The sequence below is a fragment of the Ornithodoros turicata genome, unplaced genomic scaffold, assembly GCF_037126465.1.
Source record: "Ornithodoros turicata isolate Travis unplaced genomic scaffold, ASM3712646v1 Chromosome29, whole genome shotgun sequence".
In the NCBI taxonomy this organism is placed as follows: Eukaryota; Metazoa; Arthropoda; class Arachnida; order Ixodida; family Argasidae; genus Ornithodoros; species Ornithodoros turicata.
In genome coordinates, this window is record NW_026999353.1 from 1641025 (window position 1) to 1662178 (window position 21154).

The 21154-nt window shown below is 47.1% G+C and overlaps 3 long non-coding RNA genes across 3 annotated transcripts in view; 2 read left to right on the top strand and 1 right to left on the bottom strand.

Annotated features, from left to right (window-relative positions):
* Positions 1-17665, bottom strand: part of LOC135373698 (uncharacterized) — a 71410-nt gene extending 53745 nt beyond the window's left edge. The window contains exon 1 of the long non-coding RNA XR_010416555.1: positions 17472-17665. This is a non-coding gene — a long non-coding RNA (uncharacterized LOC135373698). The remainder of the gene's footprint in view (positions 1-17471) is intronic.
* LOC135373696 (uncharacterized) lies at positions 5044-19577 on the top strand. The gene is made up of 5 exons (XR_010416553.1): positions 5044-5268; positions 17605-17697; positions 17956-18367; positions 18466-18664; positions 19043-19577. It is a non-coding gene; the product is annotated as an uncharacterized LOC135373696 (long non-coding RNA).
* LOC135373697 (uncharacterized) lies at positions 10286-12657 on the top strand. Its single transcript, XR_010416554.1, has 4 exons — positions 10286-10456; positions 10863-10907; positions 11850-12031; positions 12180-12657. It is a non-coding gene; the product is annotated as an uncharacterized LOC135373697 (long non-coding RNA).
* Positions 19578-21154: the final 1577 nt, after the last annotated feature.

Here is a 21154-nt window from a genome sequence, read left to right on the forward strand (position 1 = left end):
CCCTATTGCATGCAGAGCTGTAAGCTGTTCTTCCGGGTGAAAGAAAGCTTGAAGACGGCATACGTTGTGGCTCACTGCCAAAGAGATACGGTTGGAGAAGAAATTACTGGACATAAAGCACAGTGAGGCATGCGTGGCCACGAGGAGGTACTATTATTTTGAGCCACCTTCTGTTAATGCAGCAAAAACACCTATTTCCACTGAAAGAAAGACTGTGGGCTTTTTTTCTGTTGTGGTTGAAGGGCACACGAGACCATAATAAATTGTTTCCAAAATCTGTTACGTCGCACTCTGACATGATCTGAGCCAATATGGTCAGATGATGCTATAACATCTACAGAAAACACATGCCAGCAGATTCTGAACATGCTATAGGAGAGGGTGTCGGGTATTACAGTAAGTACGCGATCGCTCGTCTTGCTGACGTTTCGAAAACGGCTTTTATTCTCGTGACCTATGGCCCACTGCCCCATCTCGCGCTCGTCCTCTTTCCACGCTCTTCGTCTTTATTCAACACCCTCCTGGGCCGGCGGTGCTCCCAAGTCTGCTTCCATGCTTTGGAGCAGTTGAACCGGGCGATAAATGGTCGACCTGTTTGCCAACGTGAGACCGCAACCACGTATCACGCCGTCTCGTCCAAGGGCGAGCCGGGTGACGCGACAGAGCTTCCAGAGCATCGGTGGTGTCCCCTTGTCGTGAATGACGACGACATCTCCAAATCTCAGTTGAGCCTCCGGGTTGGACTGTGCGATGTGAGCGGATCTCATTTGCAGCAGGTATTCCATGCGCCATCTTGTCCAGAAGTGTTGTTTCGTCTGCTCTTGGGTCTTCAAGTGACGCTGAAGACCTGTGGTGTCCCTTGGTGGTGCGACAGGGCTGATCCCGGGCAGAGTGGTGGATCTTTTCGCGAACAAAAGGTGGGATGGCATGAGAGGTTCCAGATCGAGCGGGTCCGAGGAGATGTGGGCTAACGGACGACAGTTGATGATGCTCTCCACTTGGTATATGGCTGTGGTGAGCTCCTCAAAGTTAAGACGCCGCCTGGCCAAGCAGCGTTTCAGAGCCTCCTTGACGGAACGCACAATCCTCTCCCACCATCCCCCCCACCACGGTACCCTTTCAAGGATGAACTTCCACTGAATGTGATGGTGGGCGGCGAGGTCCTGGACATCGAGGGAGGAGAGGACTGAAAGAATGCGGGCGGCGTGGTGGAAGGTGCGCGCGTTGTCTGACATGACTAGGGATGGAACACCCCGTCTGGAGATGAAGCGACGAAAGGCGGCAAGGATGTGCTGCGTGGTCTTTCCGGAGACTATAGCTCTAGGTGGACAGCTCTGGTTACTCCGAAGGTGAAGAGCGTGATGTAGGCCTTGTGCTCGGTGCCGTCCTCCCTGGAGACATAAAGAGGTCCGGCGAAATCGACGCCTACGGTGCCGAACGGGAGCGAGGGGGTTAGCCTTTCTATCGGTAAAGGTGCGACCGGTGCAGTTTCTGGACTGAGACGCCTTCGCCTGCATTGGAGGCACGTATGCAGTGTCCGGCGCACGGCTTGACGTCCCCTTGTCACCCAGTAGCCTTGTCGCAGTTCGCATAACGTGTCTTGGATCCCGGCATGGTGAAGGCGCGTGTGCACGTCCATGATGAGCAGTTCAGCCAGGCGATGCTTGCTGGGAAGGAGGATGGGATGTCGAACGCGCTCGGTGTCTTCCATTTGTTGCAGGCGGCCACCGACTCGAAGGAGTGAGTTGGTGTCAAGATATGGGTTCCGCGTAAGAATGCTGGAAGACCTGGGAAGCGGGCGCGAGTTTGCCAGAGCAGCGATCTCAGTTGCAAACGCCTCCCTTTGGGTACGTTCCATCCAAAGGCGCTCCGCGGAGAGCAGTTCTTGTGCTGAGAGCAGACCGGTGTGCTTGACGTCTGGGCGACGTAGGATGGCAACGTAGCGAAGTACGTATTCTGTGATTCGTAGGAGACGTCTCAGCGAGCTGTACTCTTCCAGCCGAATCAAAGCATCGTGGCCGCCGGTGGCAACGGGAACACAAACCAGTTCAGGCTCGAATCTGCTGTCGAGTTCCGCCTCTGGCGAGGCGCTGTGGTCGATGCGGTTCGACAGCCAGGGTGGTCCCTTCCACCATACATTGCTCTCGATGAGGTCTTGTGCAGAGAGACCTCTGGTACGAAGGTCGGCGGGGTTGTGGGTACCGTCGCGGTGCTTCCATCGTTCTGGGCTGGTTAACTACCGGATTTCCTCCGTCCGACCGGTGACGAACTGAGGCCACTTCGAAGGCTCGCTCCTTATCCAGTACAGAGCAATTAGTGAGTCAGTCCAGAAGGTGGCCCTCGTGACAGCCAAGGATAGCGAGTTGCGGATGCGGCTAAAGACACGGGCGGCGAGTAGACAGCCAAGGAGCTCCAGCCGCAGAAGCGTCACGGGCTTTAGAGGAGCGACTATGCTCTCGGCGATGAGAATGTCGGAGTGTATGTCACTGTCTACGCTCATGCGTGCATAGACCACAACGCCATACGCTCGCGGACTGGCGTCTGCAAAGAGGTGAAGGTCCAGTAGACAGTCTCGTGATTGTATGGCGCACCTGGTCACCTGTATTAGAGAAAGCAGCGAAAGCCCGTGCACGCATATCCACCACGTCTGCTGCCCCGTGGGTCCCATCGGGACATCCCTAGCCAAGCGTTCCTTCCACAGCATTTGAAAGAGTAGGCGTGCAGTAACTGTGAACGGCAAGAATACACAGAAAGGGTCATAGAGACGAGAAAACGCCTGCAGTACCGTACGCTTGGTGGACTGGCTAATCGTGGCGAAATGGTGCACCGTGTCCGTTCGCGCGAATATTGTGTCAGAGCGCCTGTCCCATGACACTCCGAGGACGCGAAGCACCGGATCCGTGCAGCCGACGTCATCGTAAGCTGTGCCGTCCTTGAGGAATATGCACTGGGGATTGGAGGAATTCAGGCCCACTTCTGAATCTCCATTCCGGCATCTCGGAGGACCTTCCTGATTTCAAAGTACAGATTGACGGCTTCGCTCACGTTTTCGCACCCAATGACGAGGTCGTCCACGTAGAAGCTTCTGTGAAGTCGTGCCGCGGTGGCCGGGTACCTGTCGCTAACCGCCTCGAAGTGGTGCTGTAACGTCGCCGCCAACTGAAACGGGCTGGAAGAAGCTCCAAAGGGGATCCTAGTCATGCGCCACTCTTGGCATTCAGGATGGAGGTTTGTAGCTGTAGGCAACTCGGTAAGCCACAGGAATCGGAGTGCGTCGCGGTCTTCCGGCCTGATTTAAATCTGCAAGTAAGCCTTCCGTATGTCGGCGGTGAGGATAATGGGGTAGGAACGGAAGGTCAGCAGCAGATGAAGTAAGTCACTGTTGATGTTTGCACCCTTCGACAGGACGTCGTTCAGCGAAGGCTGGCCCGGAATGTGGGACGAAGCATCAAATACTATTCTTATCCTGGTGGTGACTGCATCCTTGCGTATTTCGGCGTGGTGAGGTAGGTAATACAGGTTCCTCGGCGGGTCCGGGACTGTGACAGGTTCCGCGTGGCCCTCTGTGAAATATTCCCGCATGGTTTTATCGTACTGCTGAAGGACGTCGGGCGCCGTGCGGAAATGTTGTAGCTGCGCGTTTAATCTCCTTTCTGCTGTAATTTTGTTGTTGGCTTTGAGAGGGAGTCCAGGCTCTTGTATCATCAAAGGTACTTGATATCGGTTTTACTGGAATGCGATGTTTTCCTCGAAAAGGATGCGGTCGTCTTCTGCTTGGTCTTTGCTGGCGCGAGCTGTGATGCCCGCGCCACCGTGAAAACTCGAGGAGCGATGGACTGTTTCCCATGCCCCCACATTCCGATTTATACTTAAACTAAACAGGGGCATCTTTCCAAGCTACGGCATCGGAACGAACCGACAACAGTGAAAAAAAAAATATAAAGAAAAACAAAGAGAAGACAGGAAGGAAGCAGCAAAAAAGGTATATTCGCTTGAATCGCAACGGGACGAAAACCATTGCAAACACGTTTTTCTTGTGTAGGCCATCGGCATCTAGCAACCTTTCTGCACCCTGATGTGGATTACAGGCGCAAATATGACAAATGAGCAAGCAAGCATCCTCGCTGCTCACTTTTTGGTGTTTTACGTCGTTTGAAGTGCAAATTGTTGCGCCCACCACTACCGCCACATTTGCATTCACCTAAAATTGCTCCTCTGTTGAACTGTCCTTGCCGGCTCCCATGGCCGCGCCCATGAAATCGGCAATCAGCTGTTCTCTGTTTCTGGTGTGTACTCAAACTGTTTACAGTTCAAGGTACAAGTACTTAATCCGAGTGGGAAAGCCTCGGCGGTCTTCCTGTGGATTCGTGGGTGCATCAACGAAGATGGGCATGCGGTTTTCGGGATGGCTGTGTGCGCGACAGCTGATATCTTTCCTCGTCTGTGCATGTGTGCGCCCTGACACATATACAATAATATAAATCTTATACTACTGTGCGCAAGTGACGTATGCTGTAGGTTAGGGGGTCTCGTCATGATACAGTGAGAAATAATGCGACGGACCTGACGGAAAGCACGTTAACTCGGTTCCCGAGTGTTTGTGCGCTGAACTGAACTGACTGAATCTTTGACGTCGAGACGTCAGCGTTGACAAACTCACAAATCCCAGATGAATCTGGGATTCGTCAGTTTATCAACCCCAGCTTATTTCTTCGCTCCGATTTTATGTCGGCACAGTTCACTTAGAATGCGGCCCAGGACGCACATTCCCCACAGCGTCAGTCGTGACGTTGCCCACTTCTGAGAAGTCGACAACAGCGAGCTCTTTCACCATCATCATCACCGTCGCTCAATTAAAAAAACAAAACGAAAACACTTGTTTGATTAACGAAACTCAAGGCATTCGTGATCTTTCCTTATTCACGTCCTCATACGGAATTTGTCGGCTCAATAACATAAAAACCAGCACTGTGGAAAATTTAAGTCATTAAAGTCACCAAATCGTCGAGTGTTTCGGTTTCAAACCGCTGCGTCTAGCAACCATGTAGAGAGAGCACAAAGCAGCGTTCAGCGGGCTGCTGGCTTCCTCGTGATTTCTTGTGTTCAACTCATGTCTATGTTATCGTTGAGTTTAATCGGCAAGATATACTGCATCTCGTGCGTGACGTTTGTTGTTGTGTTCGCTATTCGTCTGACGTTGCAAAAGCTGTTGTGCCAGTGCCGTGACCACATGCCGTAGAACTTGCCGGACCAGCTTGGACCTTGCCGGTAATGTATTACTTATTCGTTTCGTGTTAGTTATTCACGTTAAACTAACACCGGTGCGTTGTATTCTCGTATTTTGTGTTTTTCCGTGCTCTACGACATATCTTCAATGCAGTGGGTGTACCTTCGCTGTGTGGGTACAGGATTTTGTTCCTCCAGCGCTTTGTCTGCATCAATATTATAGATATTGTGTTTCGCGTTGTGTGTGCATGAACAGGAATTCGAAAGTAATCTTTCCGTTCCATTATGTTTATGTCGATTACTGTTGTTGCGTCATTTCACCGTCAGTGCACAAATCGTGTTGCATTGTAGGATCAACACATGCGGATGTGTATCATGGGTGGGCAGTTGCAAGCAGTCAAAAAAGAAAGAGTCTGGTAGTGGCCTGCTATATTTTGAGCTATGCATGTTCTAAAGCATTGAGGCTTTGTTGAGTGTGTCTTTGCCGTCTGTTCCAGCCTCAGAATAGTTATTTTCCACCGTATGTGTTGGTTTATCGACAATTTTTATTGCCCTGCCTTTGGCTGCTGAGAACCATCAATCACTAAAGTAATTTGGCTCATTTAGCAAGGGCTAAAGGAGGTCAGTATGAATGAATGAACTTTTTATGTTGGAAATTGCATGTGTTGACAAAATTAAGTCATCGCTTGGACAGGTAACAGATGTGTCTTGATTGCTGCTGCACTGATCACATATACAACTGTTCCGTTTTGAAATATAGATCATGCTATTACTGCGAACAACCTAAAAGCATTTTTTAATGTTTTCTTAATTGATGAGTGCACAGAAGAAGTTACTCATACACAACATTCACTGTGTGATTTAGTAGCTAGCTCAACTTTTGATGAACTCGCTCTAACCCTACCCAGTAAACCACCGATGTCTCAAGGACGTCTACATGATGTTACCCTCAGGACGATGAAGACATCCTGAGGACATCCTGAAACATAATTTTGACATACTTGGGACGTACTCAGAACTGCCAAAATAACATCCGCGCACGTCCCAAGGAAGTCCATAGTACGTCAATGACGACCTTTTACGGACCTCTAGTGGACCTTTTTCCCGTGCCTTAGCCAGGCTTACTGGCGTTCTCTGAACATTACATCAACACCGCACAGCAGTGCGTATCAGTGGCACAAACAAGCAACATTGGATCAAACACTTTATTTCGTATGAAACTGAGCGTCATAGCATCGTATTACCTCACCAGGTATTATATCACAGCGTAACATGACCAGCATTTTTTTCGCATTATTATTGAGAACTTACATGTCTTTGAAAACATGATGTCCATGAACACACACAGCATCGGTCCACAAGGGGAAAAATTTAAAGGTATATGCCCGCAATGTCCGAAGTGCGACGCTGAAACATATGTTGAAGCACTGGCATAACCGACGACCATGCTGCACTGTGTTTCGTACAACTGGAGATTTGCGATGTGTCCAGCCTGCCTTTCGTGCGAATTAACGCTATCCAACTTCGGCTATATTCACTTTTCGCCACGGACTCCCTTCCCTGCCGCGTCATGTGAGCTTACCCTGAAATGTAAATACTGCTACAGCAAAATGTCACTGTGAAGTACGCATCGACGTGTACGCATACCTTTAGACACAGCGCCTATGGTTGCAGTCTGCAGTAGCCTAGCATTCTCCCTATCAACAGCCCTATTGCCTGCGAAGACGGGAAACGCATGGATAACCACGTAGTAGGAACGTGAATGCCTCGCACATTCACTACGTACCTTCAAAACGGGTAAAATCTTGAAAATGACGCGGGCGACGCCACTTGGAGATCCATAATTCACATTCATCCGCTACGACGTTTCCACACATCTGTAAAAGAGTCAACAAGGTGCGACACATTGTACTTCCCTGCAAATTCTTTATTAAAATCACTCAGCATTTTTTACATACAGTGGCACAGCCGTAAAGGCTTGTGCTGCCGTGGAGCACATGACGCAGTTGTACGGGTGAAGCATATGCCCAATCTGTTTCGCAGTTTCAGTGACACAAGTCACTGAAGAGCTCTGAAACGCACTTTAGCGTAACTTACCTGATGTCTTTCAACATTTCTGTGACCTTCCCACGTCGTGAGTGTGCTGTTCCAACCGCGTTGTTCACTGCAATGAATACGTCGAAAGTATCTGAAATTCATAGATTAGACATTAGTAACGGGGCCACTGACGATGTTGCATCTTCACCTTGAAAAGTGCTGGTAGGGTCACGAGTACACTTAGCTGAAAGATAAAGCATAGGGGAAAAGGAATCAAAAGGGTAATAATCACACTGCTAGCATAAAGTAATAGAACCCACACGCTAGGAATGATACCAAACAAAAGTTGCACGAATCGTACAAACATAGAACTAACCTTTAATCTAAGAAATCGCAAGGCTTCTGGACCTATCTTCCAGGGTGCACACATAAAAGCACCACCAGGCAACACTAGTAGGGCATAAAAACACATTCACAGCAGTCCAGGGCACCAGAGCAACGACGGAACGCGGACATTTTCCTCTTCAAAAACACATCTCAATCACCTTCCTACGCCTGCAAGAACCCGATATCGAAAAAAATGCCCCAGGCCCATGTATCAGAGAACCGCCGTTGCCACGGTGTTCTAACTCGAGAACCGAGAGGGATAGAAAGATGCGGCAAGTTTCTACGCGTTTCCCATGTCGAGTGCGTGTGCCCATTAAAAGGAAGTCGGATCCGCCGTGGGCTTCAGGCCTGAAGACAGGGACAAAAGTCGGTGAACGGTGGTCGGTGTCAGGAATTTCGAGAATGACGTCTTAACCACTGGAAATCAACGGCTAGTCTCAATTGGAAAGTTGTAGAGCAGGGAACAGAGCACGCGCACACAAAATTTCGACTAAATCGGACATCGGGTAATCGACTTACGACACCGAAAAGTGGGAAGCGTTTCAGGGTGGCTCTAGCCAGCCTCGCAGCTCGTCATGCTCTTTAGCCGATATCGGGAGAACGGAACATCGCGCGCCTGCGGGACAAACGCTGTTGGAAAGAGCACATTGAGACCTTCATAACGAAGGCAAACATGACCATGTGGCAGCAACGGGAAGGCTTTTTTTTTGGGGGGGGGGGGAAGCCGCTGGTCCCATGTATTGGGAGGAGTGTGAACGCGGAATGCTCTAACTCGAGAACTGCTAAATTTAGAGAGACGCCGTGAATTTTATCACGTGCTCCGCGTCGAGAACAGTGGGTTCTCCAAGTATGTACCCTGTCCGAGGCGAACTTCTTTCCAACAAGGGCACTGAAGTTCGGAAAAACGAATTTTACTAACGCGTCTCCGCCTACGAGTTCCAAACCACTACAGATCAGTTCCTGTGTGATTTGCGCGATCACACAGCTAATCCAGGCCCGTTCGGACCTGAATTTTGGTCTCGATCCAACAGTCCGGGCAGGATTTACAAGACTTTGAAGGTGTCAGAAGCACCGACGGTTGCCTAGAATTTGCAAATATCTGGACAACCGCCAGGATTTCTCACAGCCGCAAGGTGCACGCGTAGGGGGATGGAAGGGGAATTCGTCACAAGAAACAGCATCCCGATATCGCCGCTGCAGGCCAAGATATTAGACACGGGAACTCATCGCGAAACACCGCTATGTCACTCTGATGGGGTTAAACCATCACTGGATGGCTAAAAGACGCCGCGGTATCAACCGCCACCTCAAGTGGCATGTGCAGTGCTCAGTTGAAATCTCTATGCATATCTGATCTATTCTGACCGATGATGTGACTACGGTGCCCTAGGGGACCTGGGCACATTCTTCTTATTTGTCCATGCTACCAACCTTCCCGAACCGCGCTCTCTCAGATCCTTAGTCAGTTCGAATTTCACCCTTTCTATCTCTATGAAAATTGCTTGGCCCCTGGTGAAATCCAGCCCATCAACACTCTGTGATGAGGGCTTTTTTGGTCTTTTTAGGCACGTCAGGACTTCGATCCTTATGGTGAAGGGGCACATTTCATCGCATTTTATGCCAGTGGGCTCGGGTATCCACACTAGCGACGAAACTCCTCATTATTAACCTTAGAAATAAAGTTGTTGTTTTATTGATACTCTAGGCCAATTCCTTCAATTGGTTTCGCATTCTTTGAACTGGTGCGGTGTGTACAAAACATGTTGGATTACATTAAATCAAGTGGAAATCGGCGTTTAGCATTTATATCCATTAAGCCAATTCATTGAATTGCTTCTTTATTCCGTGGGTACGGTCTTCGCCACACAACATAGTAGAACATGATGTCGCGAAGGTATAGCTTCTCTTCAAAAACCCTGATTCTGTCAGTGAGGAACTTGTACCTCACGGCTACATAATGAACGAATTGACTGTCTGATTTGTCTTTGGATCTCGTTGGAATTGTGGCGACAATTCAATGATGTTATGTCTTCTCGTTCCGGCAGGGAAGCACATCTGGAGATGTAGTTGTGTGTGTTCCGTTCTACATGGAGATATTGCAAGAGATATCGAGGTCTTCTCAGCCTTCCCACCTACCTTTATTAGCACTACAGTAAAAGGAAACAGAAGCTAGATACTGTGGTACATCTGCTAAGCTCGGACCATGTCGGGAGTTTCTTTGTAAATTCAGATGAATAATTTTTGTGTGTTGCCACTTCGGTAACACGGATAAAAATTAGTGTCACTGTTTTCGTTTCTTGCTGCACGCTGTTGAACGTTATCATAAGGATACAAAAATATAATGAGCATCGAAAGTACGTTTGTATTCTACTTCTAAATAAACATCCGATAGGGACGCCATTTCGAAGTCCCAGCGATATCATCAGAAATTGGTGCCTGATGTCAAGCACACAAAAGAAAAGGGGAGGCTGCATTTGGAGCACATCACTTCACAGTATATGTGAAAGCATACTTCAGCGAATAAGGTGAGCAACTAGTCAATGTCTTTAACATTTTAATTATGAGTGTTAATATGAGTTCCCATTATGAACAATATTTGGATATCAAGTGACGAAATTATCAAATACACATCTAGGAATATATGAAAAGGACACCACGGGACGCTTTACTCTGGATGTACCATATCTGATGAAAATCTCGTACCACAGGGGTTGCTCGATGGATGGATGGATTACAACCCTGACGAAGCAGCGTGAAGCTCAGGAGAACAACAGGTGCCCGACACTATCATTGCTGGGCAAAATTTGTGAGTACAGTATACATTCATTGCGGAAGCACGTATTTCTCATGGTTACGGCAGTGCGTTTATTATTGGATCTTAGATAAAAGTCATTATTAGGGACGTAATAAGGACGAGGGCAGCCACCTCGTCTCTGTATTTTCCGTGCCCTTATTTACACCTGGTTGGTTGAACAGAAAGATGCCGCACAGGGAACGAGCATGACACTCAATAAACTGTTTGACCGGAAAACTTGGGGCAAGAGGAAACTTCCGCACAAGACTACGCCAAAAAAATGTAGACGTAGAAGTCTATGTATATGGTGTGTTCTCTTTTTTGTTCTGTACTACTGTTTGCTCCAGTGAGTGCAGCTTTTCTGAATTATAAGTTAATTAGACAATCATTTCATCAATAGCATGTTTCTTCTTTGTAGGTGCACCTTTGGTGGAAGAGGCTCGTCGGCCGACTCTGTTATCTGGTACTTATTTTATCTATTCATATTACTACACAACAGAATCAGCCAATTTCAGATATACAAAGGAAGGAAAAGTGCACACCACGCATTCTATCACTTATATTGTGCCCTGGTTCATTTCAAAACCTGGGTAAAAATCGGGTTTCACCGTAAAAAGGCCACCTTCAACTGGCGCAAGACTCCGGTTAAGCCCTAAAGCTAATAATTATGCACCTTATGCAAAAAGTTCAAACTAGCCTTGTTAGAGAGAGGCAAAAAAGTACCCAAAATGTGACTGCCTTCTCCGTGAGGGATATACCATGGTCTGTCCATACCAAGTCACCATGCTAACCGTAATTGTTTTGCTATAGCTGCTCCTGTGTGCCAAAAAACACTTGCCATATGTATCTTTCTGTCATGTGCAATTTATAATTCCTTAACAAACTGGCATGTATTTTCGTCTTACTGATTGCATTTCGCATTGTACTGTGGATTCCAAGAATTAATTTTGAACCTGCGATATCATGAGTACTTGTGTAAGCTGCCAGTGCCTGCCTTCCTGCCCTCATCAACCGAGGGGCACAGATCACTGCAACGTATCGTGTCAAAATCTCTCGGTCCACATTCAGTTTCTGCGGGTCGAAAAGACTAGGTACACTTGTGGACCCTTCATTTAACCTGTTTGGCCGGGCTCCAGCATTCGCAGCCAAAACCTCTGGGTGGCGGGCAACAGACATGTACAATACAATATGGGATACAAACAAAACGCAATCATTGTTTGTATCTTGACTCAAGTACACCATGTACTGTATTCTAATCGGCAAATTGTAAGCATTGCTATAGCTCGTGCTACATCAGCCTGTTCTCTGAGTCTATGGGCACTTCGTGCAATGTATTCAACAGCAACGAAGGATTGTGTGTCCAATATTTTCTTTCGTTGATACTCACTATGTGTACAAATTCCAGATTCACCTTGGGGTTGACAGTTTTGTTCCTGAGAACTTCATGTGCGTACAGCGGGGCACAATCAACCACAAGTTAGTCAACGATTTGATGCAGCGCCAGACCACTGTACCAGCCGTACCAGAGAGCAGGCAATCATTCGCTCGTCACAGGCAACAGCAGAGAAGCTGGATTCCATTGCATAAGTAAGATCATGCTGCAGTTATTTTCTATCATTCAATGAACGTTCAGATTCCAGCCTCAGTCAATTTGCACTACTTTTTCTGGGCAGATTCAGGAGTCTGCTTGAAATATTATCGCATGTACTGATCATCTCCAACATTTTCGTTTCAGATGGCATGCCACTTCACATTGAGGGCCACCAGACAGTGCTTCCAAAAGAAGCATAGCTGAAACTAGTTTGGCGAATCCTTGCAGATTTCTGTTTGGCGATGTTGTCCGGCATGGCAAAAACAGAAAATGACACAATAAAGAATATAAATCTGTGAATAGTAAGTGAGTTCTTACGCATTTCTCAGTCAACACCACCCTACATGCAGATTAGGGCCACACTGCAGTACTTATGTGCCTCTCAGGATACAACACTGCACGCAAAACAGGACTTGCAAAAGCCGATGAGCCCTAACGTCCGACTCTCTAGTAAAACCGGTGTCCACACTGTACATTCCAGTAAGACCAGTGCCCACACTGGACTGTCCAGTAAGGCCAGTAACACTGGACTATCCAGTAAGACCAGTGTTCAGACTTTGTTAAAAATCCGATATGACACTGGTTACTGGTTTCCAGTCTGTCCAGTATACTGGTTTTTTCAACAGGGATGTGACACATTGTGTCACATGTAACTGCAGTGTACTGCAGCCAGCTTCACTGTTTGACTTATAATTTGCACGGTTACTTCTTTAATATTATTTGAATAACTTTTATCTCATACTGATACTGTACCATTAAATACGAGGGGTGTTCAAGTCAAACCGGGACTTCATTTTTCGCAAAAGTAAAATGAACTTACAGGCGAGAAATTAGTTTTATTTTTCAACGTAATCTCCAGCTGCACTAATGCACTTGTCCCAGCGTTTCACGAGGGCTTGGATGCCAGCAGCGTAGAAATCCTTACTGGCGCGTAGCAGCCATGATCGGATCGCATTCTTGACCTCGTCGTCGCAGCTGAAGTGGCGGCCCCCCAGGAACGGCATCAGTGGCCCCAAGAGATGGAAATCGCTGGGGGCGAGGTCTGGACTGTAAGGGGGATGTGGCAGCAACTCCTAGTCAAGTTCCTGTAAGGTGCGTGTCGTGAGATGCTCGGTACGCGGGCGTGCATTGTCCTGTAGGAGGAGGACTTCTTTCGTGAAGAGGTACGGGCGCTTTTGCTTCAGCGCCTTATGCACATCCCTGAGAACCTGGCAGTGATATGCACTATTCATGATGGTACCACTGGGCAGAAAATCAACATGAACAACGCCAGGCTTGTCCCAGAAAACCGTGGCCATGACCTTACCCGCAGACGGGGTGCTTCGGCACTGCTTCGGGGTACTTCCTGCACTGATGTACGGCCGTCCCGGAACCGTTTGCACCACTCAAACGCTTTGCTGCGGCTAAGTGTATCGTGGCCATACTGAGCCTGAAGTATTCTGTGAATTTCAGATGACTTTACGCCTTCATTCACGAGAAACTTCATGACAATTCGCTGTTCGATGTGCGCCCTTACCTCGTTGTCAGCCATCTTGTCCAGCACGTGTCTTCTGTTTTGCACAAACTTTGGACCACCACGTGGTGAACGCGGAGGCCATTCGCGTGTGAAAATGACGAAAAAGAAGTAGCGCGAGCCATTTGTACACTCAGGAGACAAAAAGACCCGGTTTGACTTGAACATCCCTCGTTGGATAGGAATCCATTATGGTTTAGAATTATTTTTCATTTGCGATGTTCCCACACTAATCTTGCTGACAAGTTGTCTCTCATTAAATTCCTTTTGAGTTGTATTTCACACTGCTTACACCATAATGTGAGAATGAGAAAATGTATGCTTCACATGTTCTCAGCGTCCTCTATAGCAACTGCTCTTGGGCTTAAAATTCAGAAACTACACACGAAAAAAAAAACTGGAACAAACAACACAGCAAAAAGGACACAACAAAATGATTGCGACTCTATTATGCTGTAAATTTTGTGTGTGTGTGTCTATCTGGTTCTGCATTTTTGTGAACATGTGCCATGTTGCCGGGACCCTTGCCCTCTTGTCACAAAAGGAGCCTCATACATAAAAATGCAGACAAAAAAGTAGAGAACTCCAACCTAACATAGCAAGAGAGAACAAAGGTGGGGACACAGGAAGCTTCTAGAGTCTTGGCACATACGCGGTGACACCTCGGTTTGTAACAAAAACCGTGGCCCCTCCCCGAACAATACTCCCATCTCCTTAAATAGCGACCGGTTGTGCATTCTGTCATTCAGTTAGGCACTGATGATGTCCGTCGCATGACGGACGAAACGTCCGAGTAAACCTTGTTATGTTGTTATGTTAAGTCGGAGTTCTGTACTTTTTGGTCTAGTTATGTCGTCTCACGGCTTTTGAAGTATTTTTGCATAAAGATGCAGGTTACACAGGTTCTAGGTTACACGCCATGTGCCCCCTGAAACAACTGGTACGACATCCCTGCTGACGCCAGGAGCCACAGTGTACCGGACGTATTGCAGGGTTGCTTGTACCCACTAATACGCGAAACACAATGCGCCTGTCGAGTTCCCTAACAGAAAAATTACCTCCACGCTTCGCAAAAAAGAAAAAGCAAGGAAGAAAATGCTCCAAGCACATCGAACATGAAACACCAAATTTTATTCGCTTGCACATACCTTTAAATTGCATCCAGTACATCATCGTTTGTCGATTGGAAAACATACACGGTTCACTAATCCCAACACACAGATATGGAGCACACGTTGCACGGATACACAACCCATCCGATGCACCAGGCAGTCCTCCAAACGCCAAACACACACAATCCTCGAAACTTCGAACAAGCTGGCACTAAAAGCTCAATGAAGATCCTTAGTGACGAACACGACGGTTCCTCAAACGAGATGGCCGAGGAACAATTGTCCAACAAGTGGCAACAGACACCAAATCCATGTGCAGTCTTGCACGCGTATGTGTCACCGTTGAGACAGGAAACAACCTGTAAAGAAACCGAAGTGAATATTACGCTGGTATTCTTCCAACGTTAATGCTGGAATAGTACTCCATTTTGTAACTCACCTCCTCGCAATCAATACAGTCCCACGGTCACCTATAACGGAAGAATTCAATTAACCTCGCTTGTAATGTACATCATCGCTTCACCGATGCAGCCAATCCTCTCCTGCCGCCATTTGCAATGCGTCCACCGTCTGCAACAGAATGTACTTCGATTGTTAAATACGAGTAAGACGCAGGCGTCATACGATGCATCACAGATGCACGGCTTACCTTAAGCTTACGTTGGCTTACCTTAAGCAAACATTAGACCTGTACTTAAAAAGCAAGATGTCATTCTTCTCAAAGGGGAGGTTGCAACGCAGACACCGGCAAGCAGGCGTGAAGCGGGAAGGAATGTACTGCGGGAGAATACGTTGTCATCCGCCGGAAGCTGCCGTTTACGCAATGGTCCAGGGAAAATGGCGGGCGCCCAAACCACGTGATCCCCAGGAGCCACTCACAGCGTCTCCGCTGGCCAGCGCGGGAAAAAAGCTGCGGCCCAGTGCGCATGCGCAGACCGACCTCCTCTCCCAACCTCCTTCCCCTTCTCTCCTCGGGTTTTTCGTCTCTCCTCTCGTCCCCCCTACCGCCCCAGCCTCGTCCGTTTGTGGTTTGTCTTCGGCGCTTGTTGTCTTGCTGTCGAGCAACGATCATGCTGTCCCAAAGCAAACAATCAAAAAGCGATGGTTTATGACAAATCAATTTTATTTGTCCTCGGGAACTGCCTCGAAAAAGCTACAGTACATATATTTTTCCGTCTTGTAACAGGCTTCACTGGAGCTTTAGGTGCTTCGACATCGAAGGGCTGTTCAAAAGCCAATGCTGAGCTATGTGCGTCGTTGTTGCCGATGGCTGCGGGATAACTAAAACAAAACAAAAAATATATTGATGATCCGTAACTCTGCACGAAAATCACTGCTATGATAGGCAATCGATCTTGATTTCGTATTTGAACACAAAGGCATTCGACACGAATGTTCGTAGATCACAGTGAATGAACGGCTGCGACGCGCATGAGGGGCAGCTAGCATAACCACACATAATTTGATTAACGGCATACTAGAAACGTACAAGTTACGGCAATGCACTGCACAATGAAACGCTGAGTGACTCGTAAATGTTGTACGTAATACACTTAACGTGATAAACCTGCATTACTTCCTTCAGTCACAAAAAAGTAATCAAACTTGTCTTACCATTCACCTGCAGTACGTCGGAAAGAGTGCAGACTTCCTCTCTGACGATTTCTGCGTCCTTTGGAGGTGCACGGATTCTATGTCATGTTCGTCGTCCCGCTGTTGTGATGATGAGGTGGATGTGCCATTCCGTTCTCACATTAGCAGTTCGCCACAATCTAAATCTAAAGCATTCAAAACTCTAAAACTACCCCCTAGCATCTGCGTGCACAACGGTTACAGTCCGAGAGAACACGCGTGGCCGGACAGACGCGATGTCTCCTCTGTCGTTTTTCTTTCTCCTCCGTTCGACTGCTTCCGTTGAGCGGTTCGCGCGTTCGGATGCTCGCTCCTAAGTCAAATGACTCTCGCCCAATCAGCGCTAAAGAAACTGACGCCAGTTTTTTAGACCAATGAGCATCCAAATATTTATACATATATTGCGCAGCCAATCAGAGATCGTTAGCGTACGCGCGCCGGTGGCGACATTATTTTGGAGGCGGTGCGTTTCGCTTTAGAGCCGGCGGCTGACGTTGTGCCATGTCACTCCTCACCGGCGGAGCGCGCAACAACGCAGTGCGCTCCAACGAAGGCACGCATATTCAGCCGGCACACGCATTCTTCAACAAGCACACGAGTACAAGGTTCAGGAGGCACACATATTATTCAGCGAGCACAAAGCCGTTTCATACCAACGTGACGGCTTTGTACCTGCTGAAATTTGGCGATGAGGATCGCTGTGCTTGCTATTTGTTAACCGTTACGGCAGCTTCCAGACGGTTACGGCTGTGTACCGGCTGCACTTTCCAAGGGAACTTTTTTAACTGTCACATGTCTGTCACAGGATTTAGAGTGTATGAGAGGCATATAAACACTGTTTACATTGCTAACCTGTGTATCAGAAGACCTGTGAGTGGATTGCCAAATTAAAATTCTATAATACAAAAATGATTCTGAAATACATAATTCCAGTAGAAGGGAGACTAAACATTGCCATGACAAAGCACATCGATGTCCGTCATCATCACTTACGTCATCTAGGAGCGCGAAACATCATCAACTTTCAGTACCGTGAGTCCGCTGACAACATCGCGGACGCTTTGACGAAACCTTTACCACGACCGAGACTGGAAACGTTAAGGCAACGGATGGGGCTCATCAAGGGATAACCTGTCGAGGGGGGGGGGGGGGGGGGGTGTTAGAAGTCGGCATGCTAACCTCGTTGCGTGCGCACCCATTCTGGCGCACCTGCCCCACTTTTCGGACTAAACCCGTCACGTGCACACACACTGTTGCTGCCTCCGAGGTTTACTGCTTTCTAACACTTATCAAGGCCGTTATCCATTGCTAGGAAACAGCGAGCCGTTCTGCCTCTGATTACAGCCCCGCCGCCGTGGTTTCTTTGCGGCTGTTCAAGGGGAGAACAAGCGACAGTTGGATTACTGTAAGTTGATTATTTTATTATTCTTCAGCGTACCCCGTACTCTCTGTCTTCTAATTGTTAGAGCTTCTGCATTTCGACATTTATTTCTACTAAGTAGGCGGTTTTCTTCGCCTATTTCTGATAGGGAAATTTGATTCATGAAAAGGAATTGTGTTGCAAGAAAGAGAGATATGCAAAGCAGACAGGAAGACAATGAGGGTAGGGGTGGGACAATTTCAGCAATTATACAACGCTCACTACTTTTGCTGCATGCGGCAGCGAAGTTTGCCAAACGGACTTGGGTTTCCCCCTCAGCTCGCGTAATCGGCACCGAAGTCTAGCCTCTTTGTAGTGGATTTGCGCCAACTTCCGTGTGCGTGACGCCGAGAGGAGTCTGTCGTTCATTGGGTGCCCGGACCAGAAGTTCTGTTCTGGACCAGAAGTGATTTAGTGAGAGCGGCATCCGGAAAGCGGCCATCAAAATGCACGTCGGAGCGAGCAATGCGGAGACTTCGAGCAAGGAACTTTTCTCTGACCTTCGTAAAGGAAATTCTGCGTGCTGAACAGTTCGAGAGCCTTGCCTCTTAAACATCGCCGATGCCGCGAACGGAAAGCGAAGTCAAAGCTCCACGAAGATCGGACACAGATCAAACAAAACAAACACAATCAGTCGCCTGTCTTCGACTGACTGGTAAGTCATGAGCTTTTCAGCGCACATTATGATGAAACATGTAAAACATTCTCTGTAAACTTTGTGCTCTTATATTTCATATACACTTGTTGTTTAAGGTCCCGCTGCGGCCCGTATGTCATAATACGCAAGGAGATCGAATGCTTGCCCTGCAAGGAGCTCGAAAGCATCCCCGAAGACCTACAGCACGAGTGCGTTACAACCCTCGAAGATTTCCAACTTCGATGCCTCAATACGGCTGTCCTCACATTTTGAACTCCGTGGGCAGCGCGAACCTATGAGCGCCCATATTCACAAGTAAGTCATATGTGTTCCTATTGAACGATGTTAAAATTTGGGCGCTCAAACTTGGTTTGGTCGTCCATTAAAGTCGCTAAAAACCCCTGTGCAGGGCAGCACATAAAAAGACGGCACAACTCTGAGCTGTGGAAAGGCATTATAGGCAGCTAATAGTGTTTGTTGGATTTATGTTTGGCCGTGCGCTTTGGTTTTTAATGATTTTATCGAATTCAGCGAAAGTAAAAATTTGGGTTTCTTAAAGAATACAGGGTGTGTGCAGATATCTGCAGTGGCTCTTACGTACATGTGGAAATGCTACTGGAGTCTATCTGGACCCCCTGTACTGTGACTGGTTACCTATCTTTGTTAAACTAGATCTGATGTACTTCTGTGTAGACAACACAGGTGCACTGCACATCGCCAGTTTGCAAGGTGACCTTGGCACTAGCTTGGGAAAAACAAGAGGACAGTCATCTGAGCTTGTGCAGTGAACAGGATCTTGGAAGCCTATCCCCCAGAAACTGCCAAAGGCTTGAAGTACCCAAGATACTAAATGGAGGTACATCTTCGCACTGCTTCTCCATCACATTCAAAATATCAAATTCAGCATCAGTGTTTTAGCATGATTCATAGCCATGCAGAATGATGCATGGCTAGGAGCTCAATATGCTGTATTGAAATACAACACTAAAGACATTTTTTATTAGTCTTGCGGGGCGACAGACGATCTCTCCTTTCATGGCATTGTGTACCGTTGCTAAAATGGAGCTGTTTTGTAGTAAGGCTGATGAACAAACGAAAATAGTCTGCCTTCCAAATATATATGTTCCTTGTAACTTCTGTTTTTTTAAGTAAGCCATGTTGATGTCCCCCCTCATGTAATGCGCAAAAGGCCTTTGATGTATATTCATAAATAAATAAATATCAAAACCAGAAACAGATGTAATATCTATTTATTCTGTACGTTACAATTCCATATGAGAACAAAATTAGCCTAGCACATAAGTTGCCATAAAGACGCATGTTGTCACTCATAGCATTTTCCTCACCAGGAAATACTACTGTTGCCTGAGGTTAATGTGTCCTTGTTGTATGCGTAGTTTTGTATTCATATGTTCACCATGCATCTGTATGGGAAGAAGATATGTGCAATCTCTCATGTAGCGGATAATAGTAAATATACGAGCACCTGTGATAAGCGTTTGTTAACTTAGGACTGGAAATGACAAAACATTATACATGTATAATGTAAAAAACCCCGAGACTAGGGAACACGAAGGGACAGATACAAACACGAAGTCTCAAACACAGCTGAAAATTTTACTTCACAAAACAGAAATATATACAAGCGGAAGGGAAAGGAACACCAGTTGAGAACAAAATAGAAGGTCATTTCGGGGGAACGAGCAGTCTGTTCAAGGCCGGACCGAGGATTACGGAAGGTTTGCTGACACAGTTCCCACAAGAAGTTATGAAAAGTGTCTCTCTCAACAGTCTTCTGTGTGGGTCCACTTCGGATGCCTTTACAATTGTTTCATCCCATAGAGGGAAGCAATCTGAGCAACAGGTTTTTTACATTATGCATCATCATCACCAGCTCGCTTGCTTCCTAGCCATTTTTTCATTATTATACATGTATTACTTTATTTTCGTACATGTATGTATGTAGCATTTATTACTCAGAGGTGTGTATGTACACCTTGTAATCATCCTTCGGTACTAAAAGCACGGGAAATGCACCATTATTCATTGCAGCGGGATGACAAGCATGCGTGAAGCTGAAAATTTTCCTTATGTGCCTGTTTCAACGTTAATCACTGAAAGCCCCTTTCTTTTTGGAAAATTACATCAGTGAAACCTAATGCCAAAATCAAGTGTTACTGTTGGTGGAGCTTTACCACTAGGGAGTGGTGGAGGACAATACCCGTTCGAGGGGAGGGAGGTATGCATTACTTCCATCAGTGTGTGTTAGAAATTTATGGCAGCCGAAAAAGAACTCGTGATCAATAAGGATGGGACTTTGCCCTCACGAGAACGCCCTGTAGTGAGCAATCCTGAACCGGGCATTGTTAAAAAAAAAATCCTGCAGAACCTTGAAATTCGTACTTTTTAGTAATGTCTGTTAAGTGCGTCTGCAGATACTTTTTAAAGAAGTGTATTTATTGGTATTGTAGCACACAGGGAAATCTCAGGAGATGAACGGCAGAAACATAACTTTAGCACAGCAGCAGCATAGCTTTGGGAAGTGTGGCGTTAGCGCTTACTTCTTAAGTATGTTCAATAATTACTGGCCAGTATCAGTGGAATGAGCACGAATCATTGAAGTTGGCGGAGTGCGAGGTTGGGCCCTGCACATGGAACATCACATACACTTTACGTAAAGTGATCTATGTCCGTTAGTTTTGACGATTATACAGCTCCATGTGGACGAATTGTTTTCAGTGCTACCCTCCGGCATGTAGAACATGTTGCCCCACAAATAGGCTGAATCACCTTACACATAAATCG